At 42.0% G+C, this 17980-nt stretch overlaps 1 long non-coding RNA gene across 1 annotated transcript; it reads right to left on the reverse strand.

Annotated features, from left to right (window-relative positions):
* Positions 1-13175: 13175 nt before the first annotated feature.
* Positions 13176-14423, reverse strand: LOC133714244 (uncharacterized). The gene is made up of 5 exons (XR_009848510.1): positions 14171-14423; positions 13954-14071; positions 13711-13815; positions 13540-13625; positions 13176-13409 (listed from the first exon to the last, which is right to left on the reverse strand). It is a non-coding gene; the product is annotated as an uncharacterized LOC133714244 (long non-coding RNA).
* Between the last annotated feature and the right edge of the window lie 3557 nt (positions 14424-17980).

The following is a 17980-nucleotide window of genomic DNA, read 5'->3' on the forward strand; positions in this document are numbered from 1 at the left end:
AAAATGAGCATTTTGGTTTGACAAAGCGTGTCTTGGAGAAATTGAGCCAATATCAGTGGCTCACATATATATTTTCGATAAGTTCAAAAATATATTATTAAGAGGCTAAATAAGGCCTACCAAACATGGAAATGAAAAATCAACTTTAGCACATTTTCCTACTTCGGCTAGGAGAAAGCGAGCTAGACAAGAAATGAGGGATGACGGACTAACCATCCGAACTCCAAATGAGTTGAAACTTTCCAGATTAATTCTAGACATCCCATTGATCATTTCTTATGAAGAGTGCCAAAGCTCGTTCGGAGTGGAAAACCTTCAAACAAACAGTCCAATTTTCTGCAGAAGCAAAACTTGGAAACTGGACCTGTAAGAGGTCCAGCAGCATTTCTGGCCCAACCACATGGAAATAAATTCTGAAATTTTACCACAATAATCTACATTCATGGTGGATCATTTCATATGAAGAAATCGAAGGTTGAATCTGAGTTCTTAGTGGAGATAAAAATTGAGGGATAAGGGAGCAGAAAATGACTTAAACCTAACATTCCATTAGTGTTTAAGTGCTTGAACCTAACAATTCCATAAACTCATAAGTGCTCCATAAACTCATAAGTGCTCCATTATGATTTGTTTAAATGCCAAATAGTGTTGCTTGGTAGCCTATAAATAGAGGCTACAACATAGAACAATGGACTCATTCATACATCAAAACATCTCTAAGATGATCTAAGTTCTCTCTAGAGCAAACCTCTCTAAGAGCAACTCCTTTCCTTCTCTTTCTCTTATAGGTGATCACACTCCTAGTCCTAGTCTTCTCAGAAGCCGACTTTCAGTGCCACCAAACCCTCTGTCAACGTGCTTCGGTCCTAGTCTCCTCGGGAGCCGACGGTAGTGCCGCGACCACAACGGTTACAGAACCAGCCAAGCAAGGGTAACGCCCTAGCAACCCAGCCAAGCTAAAGTCACGCTTTAGCAAGTTCTCTCTACTTCCCAGTGGTTCTCGCTCTGCTCGATCTACAACATCGAGTATCGATTGTGATTTTCAAGAAGCTCAACAAAAGTCCTCGCCACGAGGCATAAAGAATCCCGCGACGAGGTTTGTGCTCTCCTCGTCTACAATCGCTTGATAGAAGTCAGGTCAAGGGACACCCCCGACGACCGCACCCAAACGGTGCTGGCACGCCCGCGCAGAAAAGAGACTGTTGACCAGCTGCAGCAAAATTGGAGCCAAACATTTTGGCACGCCCAGTGGGACAACATCAGAAGTTTTTCTCTTGAAGCACATTCAACCACCGGGCTTCAAAACAAACATTTTGGCACGCCCAGTGGGACCACACTAGAGTCTTTTTGTATTCGCCATCATTGGGATGCCAGGGGAAAATCTTTACCAAAAGAAATTCCTAAAGTGACAAGATGGCCAATGTTGCCACCACTGGCAATATTGACATTGATGACGAGTTCATTGATGACGAGTTCGAACCACTCATCATTCCACCAGATGCTGGCCTGGACGAGAGGCTTCGCATCCTTACAGTGCATAGTGAAAATTATGGGAAGCATCTGGCAGCTTCGATCGCAAAAAGGGAACAACGAATTCGCGAGTTGGAGCAGCGAATGAATCAGAATGCTCAGAAAGCTAAAGAGCAGTCACAAAAGCTTTTCTCGAGCAGAGACAAACAGACTGCCCAACCTGCCGCAAACATAACATCTGAGTTCACAACCTTGCGCAAGGAGGGTTCCATCTTGGCTACCCAAGTCGGTTCACAGCAAGGAGAATTGAAAAGTCAAGAATCTGCTCGCGAAGAGGTGGTTTCTGAGGTTGAATTGCTTACAGGTGGCGATAAACCTAAATGCTTTTCTGTTGAATCACAGCCTTACACAGAGGCTGTGCATGGAGAAGATGGTCAACAAAATTGTTCTTCTGACAATAAAATTGTCTCTGAACAAATACCTGATTTCTCCACTGACCCAGCCATATACGTGGCTACTGATCAGATACATGGGGGGCAAGATATTGCCCAGGTTCACCCCCTTGATAACCAAAAGCAGGTGCATAATCAATCTAATTATGATCTTGCTACTGGACGTCATGGCCATGCAAAGGGTCAACTCCTTTCCTTCTCTTTCTCCTATAGGTGATCACACTCCTAGTCCTAGTCTTCTCAGAAGCCGACTTTCAGTGCCACCAAACCCTCTGTCAACGTGCTTCGGTCCTAGTCTCCTCGGGAGCCGACGGTAGTGCCGCGACCACAACGGTTACAGAACCAGCCAAGCAAGGGTAACGCCCTAGCAACCCAGCCAAGCTAAAGTCACGCTTTAGCAAGTTCTCTCTACTTCCCAGTGGTTCTCGCTCTGCTCGATCTACAACATCGAGTATCGATTGTGATTTTCAAGAAGCTCAACAAAATTCCTCGCCACGAGGCATAAAGAATCCCGCGACGAGGTTTGTGCTCTCCTCGTCTACAATCGCTTGATAGAAGTCAGGTCAAGGGACACCCCCGACGACCGCACCCAAACGGTGCTGGCACGCCCGCGCAGAAAAGAGACTGTTGACCAGCTGCAGCAAAATTGGAGCCAAACACAAACTTTTTTTTTTCTTTCCTTCTGCCCCATTACTTAAAAAAAAAAAAAAAAAAAACTGATTTGGGCACCCATGTCTTCACCGGCCATTTTACAAAGACTCCGGTTGCAGCCGTAAAACTGATAAATCTTGAAAACGGCCAGAACATATTAATCTCGACTCCGGTTGACCATTTTGCCCACAATTCCAGTCATTTTGCAACGACTCCGGTTGACCATTTGCCTTCACACTGATTTGACTCCGATTGCAACGACTCCGGTTGCAGCACGGGACCGGAGATACAATCAAGCTGCGATTTCCGTGATGATCAGTCGCCGACGAGAGAGACAGAAGCAAATCGAAGACGTACCCGATTCTACTGGCGGTCGTCGACTCCTTCAGAAGGTCCAGCCCGGCCTTGCCGAGCTTCTCAGTGACGAGGACCGTCGGCTTGGCGTCGAGCCTGGCCGCAGAGAGCACGACGACGAGTTTCGGCGCGGCGATGGCTAGAGCCGGCGTCGTGGACGTCCTGCTAGAGGGAGGGAGGGAGGGAGAGAGAGATCCAGAGTCGTCTGGAGAGAGAGAGAGAGAGAGAGAGTCTGAGAGGAGAGAGATCAATGAGTTTATATTTAATTAATAGGGGCAAAACTGACAATAGATGTTCGATTGGGTAAATGAGGTTAAAAAACTCTTAGTGGAGTAAGTGGACAATTTTTAAGCTGAAATTAGGTAAGTGGTCACGGCCCCTAGATTTAGACCTTTCTTTTTTCCGTTTGTAGATTGATTACTTTAGTCACTATCCTTATAAACCCTAAAGTTCTAGATCAGTCACTAGTTCTGCATGTTTACATTCATTATTTTCTTTTCTATATTGTTTCGAGTTGGTTTGGTTGTTTGGCTTCTTTTTGTTATGAAGCTGATAACTTGATTGTATTTCTTTTAGTTGTTTAGGGACTGCAGATCCAAAAATCCAATACACTGAATTTGTTTAGTTGAATTGGTTTGGATTTTTGGATTCTCTCTACGTATAGAACTCAATGTTTTGATAAGGAATTTTCGCTCGTTGAACTTTTGGGAGTGATGTAGATTCTGGTAATTGGAATTTTCGGTTAATTGTTTTCTGAGATGTTTTTGTCATCTGTATTGGTTGCTTTATCTACTACTGTTACATAGTGGTGATAATTGGGCAGCCATGGTATTCTAGGTTGCATGAATTTTTATTGTATAAATTCTATCCCAAATGACTACCGACTTTTCAAATAATCTGAATAATCTGAAAATAGACCTTTTTAATCAGCCTGAACCTTTTGATATTGCTCACCTACCTTTCACCTGCTTTTGGCTTTAACAAAAATTTCCTAAACCATTTTATGTTCCTATTTGAATTTCTCAATTTTAGCATTGTGAGAATAGCTATCGTCAACTTTGTGCAGAACTGGATTGATAACTGTCAACCTACGGTTTTGGACAGAGTTTGTATTACATTTTCTCGGCCTGGAAACTTCCCTGTGGTTGTAGAAGAGTGCATCAGATTTCCTATTTTGTGTGGAGTTAAGGTTCTCCGGCTTGACTTCTCTGATCCACCATGGGGTGATGAAGTTTTACTTGGCAATCATCCTGAACCTTCATTTGTTCTGTCTCAATTAGTTTATGAACATGGGGTTCTTCAATCTCTTACCCTCTTTTCTTGCAACTTCAATGTGGCTGAGATGATCAACTTTGGTCTCTTGAAGAGTATTGCTCTGAGTTGGGAAACTTGAATTCAGAAAAGAATTTGGGACTTAGGGTCTAGAGTTTGTAATTTTCAGTGGTTTTAGTTCGACTCACAATCAAATGTCCTCAGAAGTATAGGTGCCTATCTGATGCAGTGTTTCATGTTTTCTATTTTGTAGGTTTCGAGCAGCTGATTCTTAAGGTCAGTTTCTGTGATTCACTGAATTTTTACTAAATTTGTTGTTTCTTAGATGACATGTGGAGCCAAAATATTTTTCTCTTACATGGCTTGTATGATATGGAACAGGATCTGAAATGCAGACAGTATCAGAGGGGAGCTCAAATGGGATTGATGCTTCTGAACTCTCGTTGGAGCTAAAATCAAATGGACAAGTTGTGGATGAAAGTCTGTTGAAAGATAGCAAGATGGATGACGTGAGTGAAGTATAGATAGATGGCTCAATGCAGAAGTCAGGAATGGAATGTCAGGTGTCTGTACCAAAGTCAGCTTCAGATATCATTATGATTTCAGAACTTATGGAAGAATCTAATGTAGGGATCTCAGCTGAGGATAAGGGTAAGTGACATTGGATTTTATTTGTTATTGTAACAAGGATCCTTATGCTTATTATTTTAACTTCAATTTGTTTCCTTTTATTGAACTTCTTTGAATCTCACTGTGGTTGCTTACTGCAGAACCTCATTGTGAAGAAGCACAAGATCTGGTAATTGCTATTTTGTTTCTATCGCACTGTCTTGATCTGAAGAAGCACATTTGTATGAGTTTATCCACATAAGTAAGTTTTTGTCTCTGGTGTTGTATGAAAGTTCAGTGTTTTAATTTGATGGACTATGGTATTGGTTTTTAATAAGCTTTAGAAACTAGAAAGATAAATCACTTCTCTAAACTAATATGTTCTGTCAAAGTTCACATGAATATACCTGAATAAGTTTATCCATATAAGAAAAGGTTTTGTCTTTGATGCTGTATGAAAGTCTAATACAATTTTTTTTTTCTTTTGAAAGGAAAAGTAATTGAAAGTTTAATACTATACTTTCATTGCCTGTGGTAAATGGCGTTTTGCATCATCAATAAGGTTGTTCTATTGTTTACTGTGTCGATGGAAATACAATAAAAACAAGTATATGTGGTACATGGATAATCAATAGTTCATACAATGTCTATGGAAACTCTATTAATTAGTAGTATTTTTATTTGATTGTGTAGCTTGCCACTGAAGAGATCGTTGAGACAGCTGAGGCCGAGTCAGGATTCGTTAGTGTTGGTTATGTTGCCAATGTCCATGGGCTTCAAGGAGAGATTCGTGTGAAACCTAGCACTGACTTTCCTGAATTGCGGTTTGCTGAGGTAAAACAATCAAACTGATGTGCAAAGTTTCCTTGAATATTATAATTTACTTTATTGCTAATTTGATGTTTACGTATTAGCCTGGAAGAAGATGGTTGCGACAACAAATATGAGGCCAAGACAGAGTTGAAGAAGTTGAGCTGCTGGAGGGATGAAGAGGACATCCTGGCCAAAAGCGTTGGATACTCAGATTGAGAGGAATTAACAACGACCAGGTGACGTTCTTGTGGCCTACTGTAATTTCTGTTTTTTGTTGGTCATGTATTCACAGAGTTAGTACTCACCAATGAATTTGAAGACGTTTATAAGAGGAGAAGGATGCGTCCAAGAACATCCTCGCTTTCTCTTCAATTCTCATTAGGCTGATAATGTATTTTGGTCTTAGAGTAGTGTTTTTTTCCCTTACATTTCTCAACTACTATTTTATGTTCGGATTTGTTTATCCTGACATAAGCCAATCATCCATTGGAATTGGATTAGGTTTATTTTCAGTATTCTGAATCGAGGAGTGTGTGTTTATATGAGAAGGAACTGATTCAGGTGGATTTTTGCGAGAAAATTTTGGAATTGGAAAGTAATAGGTAAACTTTGATATTTGAGTTTGGGCCTATAGGAATGTACATGCGTTTTAGATACACTGAAGAACAAAACATGATGAGCACCTCCTCTGGAGCTTTCCCTAATAATACTACTGCTTACACAATTTGTGGCATCAATGTTGCTTCTGTATTTATTAAAAGCAACAGTCTTTTTAATGACTGGTTTGGTAAGATTTAGGTTATGGTTGCATTTGAAACCTATAAACAAAGATTGGCAGGGTAGGGCTTGGGTCTGACACATTTGGTGCAAATTCCTTCATGTTTTTTGCATGCCTCCATTTTTCGCTGAATAGTATATATGTTGTACGCAACGAAATGCATTTCTTGGGTTAAGAGTGGAAATTTAAAACATACTAACCGTTTGACACTTTCTTATCTCAAATTTAGGGTAAGCTAAGTAACTTCAAATTTTTTGCCCGGTGAACTTATTTATATATGATTACTGTTAGCTTATCTCCTGCTTATCAACGAACTCTTAGCGCTTATCACCTTCCCGATCTGATCCTTGATTCATTGGCAATAATAACTGTCTTTTTTTTTTTTTTGTAACTCATGCAATTTAAGGGTTTCTTGGTGACTTGGAAACTATATGAGCTTCGTTTTTTGTGGTGCGTATTCATTGTTTGGGGCAATATATTTATGTTTGGTCTGCCAGACCGTGTTCTTTTTGAAGTATTTCCAGTGAACCCAGAAGCTGAGGACTGCCAGCCAAGATTACGGAGACAACTAGAAGATGTTGATCTGTAGAATTTGAAGACAAAAAGCTCAGCTAGCAAGATGTTGCAGTTTTAATAAGTTTTTTTTTTTTACTTTCTTTCTCTATTGAATTCATTGATTAACAAAAACATACAGTACTACAAATATAGATGTGCATAAGAAAGCTACAGTTCTCTGCCCAAAAGCTTAATTAATCTACACCTAACATAAAATAAAAAATCGAATCCCAAAAAATCGAGGCCCAAAAGCCCAACTACAATCACGTAGAGCTACAAAGAGAGTAGCTGTCATGGCTTCTAACCACCAAACTGCAGAGAGAATAACATCGGCCAAGCCTTCACTTCTAGATGCCAGAGGTTTATCCACCATCATTCTTCATACCCGAATAGCTTGCACAGGAAGGACAAATGTACTACCGCAGTTGAGCAACACCACGCCATTGGTCAGGCAATGTAAGTGTCTGTTCGGCAGCTATTCCTAGGTGTAGAGTTAGGATAGACCCAGGTCGAGAAAGGTTGTGATGGCAGGATTGTGAAAAAAGAAAGCGATGGGATAGAAGATGAAAGGCGAGGTTGTATGAGGATGAGAGAAAAGATAGTAAATCTAGGCATTTGGATAGGAATTGGATCAAAGCAAATAATGAAAGGAGACATAGAGCCTCCCCTCTGAGACAAAGCTCAGTGAAAACTCACCACAGAGGGTGGAGGAGACGCTGTCGACTCTCAAAACTGTAGAGAGAGATGGAAAAGTACACTTTCACGTGGATTTCATGGGCAAGTATGAGCTTGGATCATTTAAATTTTGTTGCTGGACCAGCTTTTGCAATCTGTAAAATAATAACAATTTTAGTTATATCACATATCCAGTCTGTAATTTATTATGTATAAAATTTAGAAAGCAAAGAAATCTGCAGCATCGCGCAGGTCTTTACACTAGTGTAAACCCATTAACTCATGTTTTTCGTTTCATCTAAACACATCTTGGTTCTTCTCTTTGTCAAACTTAAAACCGAACATAAAAGAGGTTAAAGTAGAAATTAAATCTGCCCAGCAGCATCCGGTTCTCATGCTAGTAACATGTTAAACATGATACAGCTAAGACGATTCGACCATAATCACCAAACCGAATTAACCACTGACACAATGTTGGACACAAATCCATCAGAAACCCATGATCACAGTCCATATGAAATGAAACATAACATTCAAGAGGGTATCTGATTGTGCTGGTTTTCGGGATCGACATCTATTACAGAGGATTTTAACATTTTGCAAATAGATCTTTAATTTAGTGCTCTCAGTACTTTCATTTTGTATTATGCAGGTCAATTGTAGTCATAGACGATGTCTTCTGCATTTTCATTGGGACTTTGAGAACACTTCTGACCTGAGACGGGTCAGAGACGATACTATATGGCCTTCCAAGGCAAGCAATAGAAGCCTTGGTTGTGGTTGAAGTCTATATATAAAGTCCTAAGAGATCGAGCATCTTACCCTCCTGATCAAGTCATCAAAGATCTGCAAGGAAAAATTTCATTTATCCTCTTCGATGCTAGATCTGGTACCCATTTCGCAGCCAAGGTGCGTTACTAAGCGGACTTAACAGTGAAATATAGATCACTAGTTCCTTTTGGAAGTTTAAGATTTATCTATCTATAATACAAATATTGCATGCTAGGACCGATCGAGATGGAAGCGTTGAACTTCGCTGGTGGGTTGTGGACAGAATGCAACTGCTGTCAAGGAAGAAGACTACTAGGTGAGTACGACACTGAAGTTAATTTATCATCACAGCCTGCTAGTGAGAACTATATATCAAGTGTATATATCTCTATCTGGGAACTGACAGATAGAAAGTTTATTGATATGTGTATTTCTTAAATGCTTCCTTACATCTTTTAATTCTCAGGCATGTTCTTATTGAGCTATAAATTAGCTGCTTAGAGACCAGGGTTTATTTATCTTATAGAATTATATATCAATACTGATCTGGCTAGCCTGATTCTGGTGCTGCTGCGACATTGCTTGATTCATCATCTTTAAGATAACAGTCTTGTGGTGGCTGCCCATCACAAAATGGTGGATTTCTTGGAATCGGCAACGCAGTAGTGGCAGTACTACCTCCGCCTCCTTGGCCGCTTCCATGTCCACCCAAGACAAACTTTTCTGGTTGATCCAACAGGTTGTCGGGGTGACAAATTCTGAATGGAGGACATTCTGGTATATTTCTAATAGCAGAGACAACTTCCAAGCTAAGGATTAGCAAAAAAGCTATGCACGGCCACTTTGGTGTTACCATCTTTATCTATTTGTTGTATCTCGCTCTGTACATTAAGTGGTTTATATAGCACGCCGCAGAGAGTCTGTTCCATCATAAATAGCCATCAAATTGGCAGTTTGATGAGTGAGGCACAAAGCAAGCCTATGCGTTTTGTTATGGAAACCTGGTTCATGATACATCTTGTGACCAGAGAATTACGTGTACGTTGTTAATTCCGAGTATTCATGTACCAAACCATTGATTGATGTGCTACTGTGCTGGCATGGTCTAGTGATGAACCCTTCACTTTCAGTGTGTTGAGCCCTTGAGGCCCTATTCCTGAATCTCGATGCTCTGTACATTTCAAGTTGTTGGGCTGGTAGGCTGCCTCCCCCCGGTCCAAATACCATTAGCCCAAAAAAGCAGTGTACAACGAAAAGAGCAATGCCATACCCAAATCCAAAAAATACGATATGTTGGGCTAATAACTACAAAATCGCTGGTCATAATTTCTTCTTGATCGAGAATTTATTTGGGTTTGAAGCTTTTTCGGTCACAAATTTTTGTTTTGAAGTGGCTTTTCTTGAGGGTAAAATTGCTATTTTTTTTTCAATAAGTTTAAATGTAAAAGGACTATATGACAGTAAAAAACTAAAAATAATATATATATTTTTTTTAAAGAAGGCAAAGCCAATATATTGATCAAAAGTCAGAATGACCATTACATATCCTTCCGCTGCCATCCAAGACAGACAAAAAATGTGTTAGTACCCATAGTGGTACATAGAAACTAGGTCACTCATTTGACATTGAATACATCGTAGACATAGCGGGATCCCCCTTTGATACTACGCCGGAGGCGCTAGAAAGACCCGGCCCTCCCTACCTAACTCGGAAAACAATAAATCTAGTCGCCTAGAGACCTCAATTGGTGTACAACTAGATACACTGAGAATTAAGTCAACAAGACCAAGACCCAATACTAAGACTAGATAGGAAAAAAAACCACTAGACTGCCCCATAAGAGGCCTACAGAAAACTAGAAAAAACCTAACCCAAAATAATAATGGACTAGGGCAGAAACCCCAGCCCAAAACTTGAGCCCAATAGGGTCACCAAAGAGATCACTCAGGCCCATCCACTTGGTTTGGATCAGTCCACCGGCTCCTCCTAGACCCGTCGTGCACCAAGGTCCAGCTACAATCAGTCTGAACACGTCGCCGCGTCGCCAAGATCTGCACCGCTCCACCATGTCGCAGCCTCAACACGGAACACCATCCCCGAGCCCAGCCTTGCAATCCCCATCGCCGTCGTGCAAGACCCATGGCGCCGTCGATCAAAGAAGCCATTAGCGGGGAGCAGAGAACCGAGCTATGCCGCATGACCATCACCTTACCACCATCCCAGCCAAACCATCGAAAGAACCGGAGAGAATCCCTTAGACAAAATCCCCTGGGCAGTAGATCTCCCGTCCGGCAGCAAAACCCAAGACGACGACGAGGCCGGACATACGGGCGCCGCCGGACGAGAACAAATTGCAAAGTGGAGAGGCCGGCCTAAGGTTTCTGAGAGAGAGTTCTCCTTGGCAACTATTATACAATGGATTCTTTGGTTTTTAGTTTGAAGCACATAGTAAAAATAATATATTAAACGTGATACAGATAAAATAATTTGACCATTCCAAACCAATCACTTGGAGATTCTTTTAATTTCACATTTTCTTTAGGAGAAATTTCTCTTTGTTTAGAGCCTTCTCTCTCTTATAACTAAAGTGACATTATTACAATTACTATTTAGAGTGTTCAGATTGTTTGGCTCCAATTTTGCTGCAGCTGGTCAACAGTCTCTTTTCTTGCGCGGGCGTGCCAGCACCGTTCGGGTGCGGTCGTCGGGGGTGTCCCTTGACCTGACTTCTATCAAGCGATTGTAGACGAGGAGAGCACCAACCTCGTCGTGGGATTCTTTGTGCCTCGTGGTGAGGACTTTGCTGAAGTTTCTTCTTGTTTACAAGTCGATACTCAATATTGCAGATTGAGCAGAGCGAAATCACCGGGAAGTATTGAGATCTTGCTAAAGCGTGACTTTAGCTTGGCTGGGTTGCTAGGGCGTTACCCTTGCTTGGCTGGTTCTGTAACCGTTGTGGTCGCGGCACTACCGTCGGCTCCCGAGGAGACTAGGACCGAAGCACGTTGACAGAGGGTTTGGTGGCACTGAAAGTCAGCTTCTGAGAAGACTGGGACTAGGAGTGTGATCACCGGTAAGAGAAAGAGAAGGAGAGGAGTTGCTCTTAGAGAGGTTGCTCTAGAGAGAACTTAGATCATCTTAGAGATGTTTTGATGAATTGTGTTGTGAATGTGTGTTTTAGAATGAGAGGAGAAGGTGTTTATATAGGGAAGAAAAAGAAGAGTGAAATGATGAGTGGAAGAAAAATGATGAAAGTGGAGTATGAAAGTGATTTGTAAAATATGGAAAAGATAGAGAAATGATGAAATGAAAGCAAAGCATGAAGGTGCAGAAACATGGAAGTGATGATGATCTATTAAAGAGATTGTTGTAGAAAAATATATCCAATGAAAAAAAGAAAAGCATCTAGCTTTCTTCATGTGGGTAGGAAACATGAACATGTGAATATTGAGCTGGTTTTAGGTCAGTTTCTGCCCCTTTATTCCTTCAATTATTTCTCCAACAAGACTTCAGAATGAGCCTTCGACTTCTTCATAAAAAAATGTTCCACTATGAGTGTAGATCATCCTGACAAATTTTCAGAGCTTTATTCCATGCGGTTGGGCTGGAAATGCTGCTGGACCTCTTACAGGTCCAGTTTTCCAGTTTTGCTTTTGTAGAAAATTGGACTGATTGTTTGAAGGCCTTCCACTCAAAACTAGCTCTGGCACTCTTCATAAGAAATGATCCTTGGGCTTTCTAGATTTAATCTAGAAAGTTTTAGCTCATTTCAATTTCATTTGGTTAGTCTGCCGCCCCTCCTTCCTTGTTTAGCTCGGTTTCTCCTAGCCGAAGTAGGAAAATGTACTAAAGTTGACTTTTCGGGTTTCCATGCTTCCATAGTAGGCTTTATTTAGCCTCTAAATATATATTTCGAACTTCTCGAAAATATATAGCTTGAGCCACTGACATTGGCTCAATTTCTCCAAGACGTGCCTTGTCAGGTCAAAATGCTCATTTTGGGTCCAAACATTGCCCCCCAGACCTCGAAGTCAAAGGTCTTCGTCTTGACTGAAGAGGTCTTGAATCAGCACTACTCTTATAATGTTGTCGCTCCAAAGCCACTTGTATTGGCTTGACTATTTCCATATAGGCCTCTAAATAGGCCATAAAGCTTGAATGCCACTACTGAATTGCCTTTGTCATGAACTGACGCTTCCTTTGCCAACTTTATTGCCCCCCATGGATCTGGCGAAACTTGAGCAGGTTGTAGGAGATCAGAACTTTAGCGTACCCCCCATGTGAAGGAGACTGCTTTTGATCGCGAATGAGGATCATTCTCTTCCTTGGTGGTAGCTTCGCCATGTGTATAGCAATAAATATCTGCCTTGTTCGCTGGCTCTTTGTTGATTTTCTCAAATGTAGGTGTTGGAGCTAGGGCTGGATTCGGTACGGTACCGGACCTTCAAGTCCGAAACCGCATACCGTACCAGAACTTGTTGGTACTCAAAATGAAGTACCACTACCGGCCACCAAAGTCGGTATACCGACTGCTCGGTATCGGTTGGTAGCGGTTGGTTGGGCCTCCAACCGAGTTTAAGATTGGGCCAGCTTTCAGCTATGGCCCAAATGAAAATTTTAAATCCCTAACCTGTCAACAACTGAATAACTGAAAGCAAATCAAATAAGTGAAATAACATATCTGAATTTAAAGGCCCAGAGTTCATATCATGATCAGTTCATCACTTCATCACACATCAAAAACAATCAAATAACAAATCAGTTCATCTCATCATCAGTTCAACACTTCATAGTTCATATCATCACTTACAGTTCATCACTTCATCTTATCATCACTTCATAATTCATATCATCACTTACAGTTCACACAAATGAATGAATCATACAATAACAAAGCGGACAACAGTTGAAAACAAAGTATTCAAACTTTCAAAGACTCAAATTTCATCTCATCGTCACTTCATACTTGCTTGTTGTGCTCCCTGCCTCACTCAAAGAGTCAAAGTTTCTGCAAATAAATTTTAGTTGAAAAGAATAAGAAATTAAGAATGCTGGCAGTTGGCAGTTCTGCAAATTCAATCAATGAAGAAGAATTTAGGCAGTTATTGCAATTTCTAACGTTGAACAAGAAAGCTCACGATGTTGGCTGTTGCCTGCTATGCATCAGCTTGTGTAGAGCTGAGATTCGTCAATGTTGACTCCATTCCTTGATTAAAAGCATTTTCTGCAAAATAACAAAGACAAGGTTAAAAACAATATCATGACTCATAAAATACGAAACAAAGTAACAAACAATATGAGTAGCTTACCCCTCTCAACCGACCAACTGCAGTGCTCCTACGTTGCTCCAGTTCTAACTTCTAAGCCTTAATTGTAAGAATTCTTGAATTGTTGAGAACTTGAGATTGGAACACCTGAAAATTAATCAGAGCATGTTATACCAAATAAGAAAAGCAACATAGAGAACAAAGAGAACAACACATAGTCATGAAAATTCAAACAGAGAATTATCAATTTTTCAATTATGCATATATCCAATTTACCACTTATACCTTCAATTGAATATCTGTCTTGCTGGCAGGCAGAGTTCCACCATCGAGAGCCACAATTCAGAGTCCTTCAAAGTTCAACCCATTAACTTTGCCTTCTTCTCCCTCAAACTGTCATATCCTGCTCCTCCAAGCACAAAAGAAAAACCATTAAAAGTGGCAAAACCCATAACAAATTGCTAAATCTCAAGATAATACACAACAATTCAAGAAATCTTACAGGTGGTTGTCCTCCTTCGAGTTCTCCAGACTCCAGAGAGAGAGAGAGACTGAGGGAGTGGTCGAGAGATGGACTGACCCACTGAGGGATTAGGGATCGGATTAGGGATTAGGGTTTGCAGGTTGGACCAACTGACCAAGAGTATGAGAGGCTGAGGGTTCGAGAGAGAGAGAGACTGAGGGAGTGGTCGAGAGATCGATGGACTGAGCCACTGGGGGATTAGGGATCGGAATCATCAGATTAGGGATAAGGGTTTGCCGGTTTGGACCAAGAGTATGAGAGGCAGAGGCTGATCTCGATCGGGTTCGAGAGAGAGAGAGACTGAGAGAAAGTGAGAGACGAGGTGAGTCCAGAGAGGCTGAACTCGATCGAGAATGACCGAATGAGGGATTATGGATTTAGGCCTTTAGGGTTTGGAAATTTTTCATCTAACGATTGTTAGTAAATATGGAATAAAACAGAATAAAATCAACGGGTAGGATTGATTATAAAATAAATATTTAAAATAATTAAATATTATATTAAATATACGGTACGGTACGGTATACCGTATTTTATCAATATTCAGTACCGATACCGTACCAATTACAGTATATCGGTACGGTATAACCGTACCAAACTTTCGGTAACCAATTTCGCTGGTAACCGAACTCCTTGGTTCGGGACGGACGCGGTTGGTTGGTTTGGATCGGTTGGATTTGCCAGCCCTAGTTGGAGCCGCTTCGCTGGCTAGATCAAGGCCTACAGTACTTGGCGAAATAAGATGCAGAATAGCAAACTGTTTGCTGTCATTTAATCCTTCGCGAGTCTTATGCCGAAGAGGATGATTGGATAATGGTTATCGACATCATGACGTGTGACCAAGTGAAACCACCATAAGAGCTGCAACTTTAGCATCTAAAAACCGCATCGGTTTTAATCATGTTTTATTTAAAAAACATCAGGCCACTATGCTGGCCCTGCGGTGGTAGGAAAAGGTGGAATATCTTCACCGTCGCCTTAAACGCGATTCTCAAGATGGAATAATGATTCATTAATTATCAACTAGGGCCACTCACTGGCCCAGCTAATAAATTAATCTCCAAAAATATCTGAGCTATAAATCAAAGTGTAATGGAGAAGTATCTTCACTGTCGCCTTAGATGCGATTCTCAAGATGGAATAATGATTCATTAATTATCAACTAGGGCCACTCACTGGCCCAACTAATAAATTAATCTCCAGAAAGATCTGAGCTATAAATCAAAGTGTAATGGAGAAGTATCTTCACTGTCGCCTTAGATGCGATTCTCAAGATGGAATAATGATTCATTAATTATCAACTAGGGCCACTCACTGGCCCAGCTAATAAATTAATCTCCAGAAAGATCTGAGCTATAAATCAAGGTGTAATGGAGAAGTGTTCCTCACAACCCAGAAATGGCATCCAAGAAACCATTCGTTATCGATCAGGCAGATGAAATCACTGAGAAAGCCGCATTCACCTGGCGGACTAACATGAGTGTTCGATGTAGAAGTCAGACCGGAGAGGAGAGAAGTCGACTGATGGGCTTTGGTGGCGGTGATAGTCAAGCGAGTCTGGGTCCCACACCTCGCGATCGTTTGCCAGATGATGCTATGGCCTATTATGGGTTTCCCATCCGCCGTTCCATAGCGGCTCTTCGGCGGTCTCCTGCCGATCTTGGAGGTTGGGGCCAGAAACATCATAGAGTCAAAATTGGTTTCTGGCCCTCAATCCAACCTCCTGATGTAACCTGGTACAATGAGGTTCGTGCCCGAGATTTGGCCCGCTGGCGCGCAGTAGGCATTGCGGATGCTATTGACTTATGTCTTCAAATTCCCGGCGGCCTTAATCGCGCTCCTCTCGCCGCGGCCTTTTGCTTCTGGAACACCGCCAGCAACACTTTTGATTTCCGCTTTGAGCAGATGAGTATTTCCTTATTGGATATTCTCGCTATCACGGGCCTACCCATCCACGCGGCACCGTATGTTCAAAGCCAATTTGATGACGAGAAATTCCCGCTGCAGATGACTCAGACTGGTCGCAGCATTCATAGCAGATCTTACCCGTCTTGGCAAAATTATTACCGCGGACATAATGACGAAACCGGGGGAATTACCTTCCTCGAGTGGTGGCTTTGTAAGTTTATTTTTTGTACTTCTGCTGGTAAACCAACTGGCACTTGGTCCTCTTTGGCCACTGCTCTTTATAATGGCACAGTCGTTGGCCTTGGTCAACCGGTTCTGGGTTCGCTTTATCGAGCCCTTTATCAAGTCGCTATGCATCCATTCGAAGTCCAATCCTCAGGCCCCTTCTGGATTCTGGATTTCTGGCTCCATACTTATTTCCCCCATTTTCGCCGACCAAACGTGCCAGCAGTGCCTCCAAATGACGTTCTGTTGGGCTGGTGGCTCTGCCGCGAGGGAATGTATGAATCTCCGGCATTTTCCGAGTGTTTCTCGTTTTTGTATCTTCTGGATGAGATGTCGGATGTGAAGTTGGTGGTAAATAGAATATTCCCCGCGATATTGGCAAATGGGTTTCTTCCTCGCCCGGGTCATCGCGAAGAGGCTATGATGATGTTTCGCCGCACTATTTCTTGCTCCGACATTCAATTGGCCACGGATGAACTAAGTTACGAACTTTATGCACCCAATCACTTTGCTCGTCAATTTGGGTTGGCCCAGTTGGTACCCTGGCCTCTGGTTGATTCTGCCAATTACTACACCTCTTGGCGGAGATTAGCTCCGCCTGGGTCTGCCCCCTTTCAGAGTCAGTTTACTTTGATAGTGATTCCCCCTTGGGTCAGAGCGCTATACCCCCTCAACGATGTCGATGATGACTATGCTGATTGGTGGAAAGAAGTGTCAATGAACTGTTGGGGCATGAATAACTGTGACCTTTTCGCCATCCTTTTCCACGACTTGGAACATCCCTTTGCCGTGGACAGCGACATCCTTGAACAATATTATGCTGGCGAGGCTCCGCCTCCTGTTCCTGCTCCTCCGCAACATCAACCTGTTCCGCCCCCGCAGCCACAAAGGCCCTCGCGGCAAGCACAACCGGGAATACAGATTCGTGAACAATGGGCATCAGTAAGTTTCCAACTTCCCTCACCATTTCTTTTCCTTGGCTTGAGTATCAATCCTTATTGCTAAGTACATTTGTTTTATTTCTAGCGTACCAACCGGAGCAGGGCAGCCTCTACTCAGGCCGGAAAACAGAAGGCAGTAGCCGAGGAGCCTCCTGAAGGGGAGTCCTCTGATGATGACGATGTGAGCCTTGTTGAGGTAAACTGCCCCAGACTAATTCTGACTTTGCACATTTGGCTTTCCAGACCCCTTCTGTTTGGTCCCAAAATGAACATTTTGGCCTGACAAGGCACGTCTTGGAGAAATTGAGCCAATGTCAGTGGCTCAAGCTATATATTGTCGTCAAGTTAGAAATATATATTTAGAGGCTAAATAAAGCCTACTATGAAAGCATGGAAGCATGGAAACATGAAAAGTCAACTTTAGCACATTTTCCTACTTCGGCTAGGAGAAACCGAGCTAAACAAGGAAGGAGGGGCAGCAGGCTGACCAAATGAACTTGAAATGAGCTGAAACTCTGCAGATCCATTCTAGATAGCCCAAGGATAATTTCTTATGAAGAGTGCCAGAGCTTTTTTTGAGTGGAAGGCCTTCAAACAATCAGCCCAATTTTCTACAGAAGCAAAACTGGAAAACTGGACCTGTAAGAGGTCCAGCAGCATTTTCGGCCCAACCACATGGAATAAAAATCTGAAAATTTGTCAGGATGATCTACAC

The sequence above is a fragment of the Rosa rugosa genome, chromosome 6 (genome assembly GCF_958449725.1).
Source record: "Rosa rugosa chromosome 6, drRosRugo1.1, whole genome shotgun sequence".
NCBI lineage: Eukaryota > Viridiplantae > Streptophyta > Magnoliopsida > Rosales > Rosaceae > Rosa > Rosa rugosa.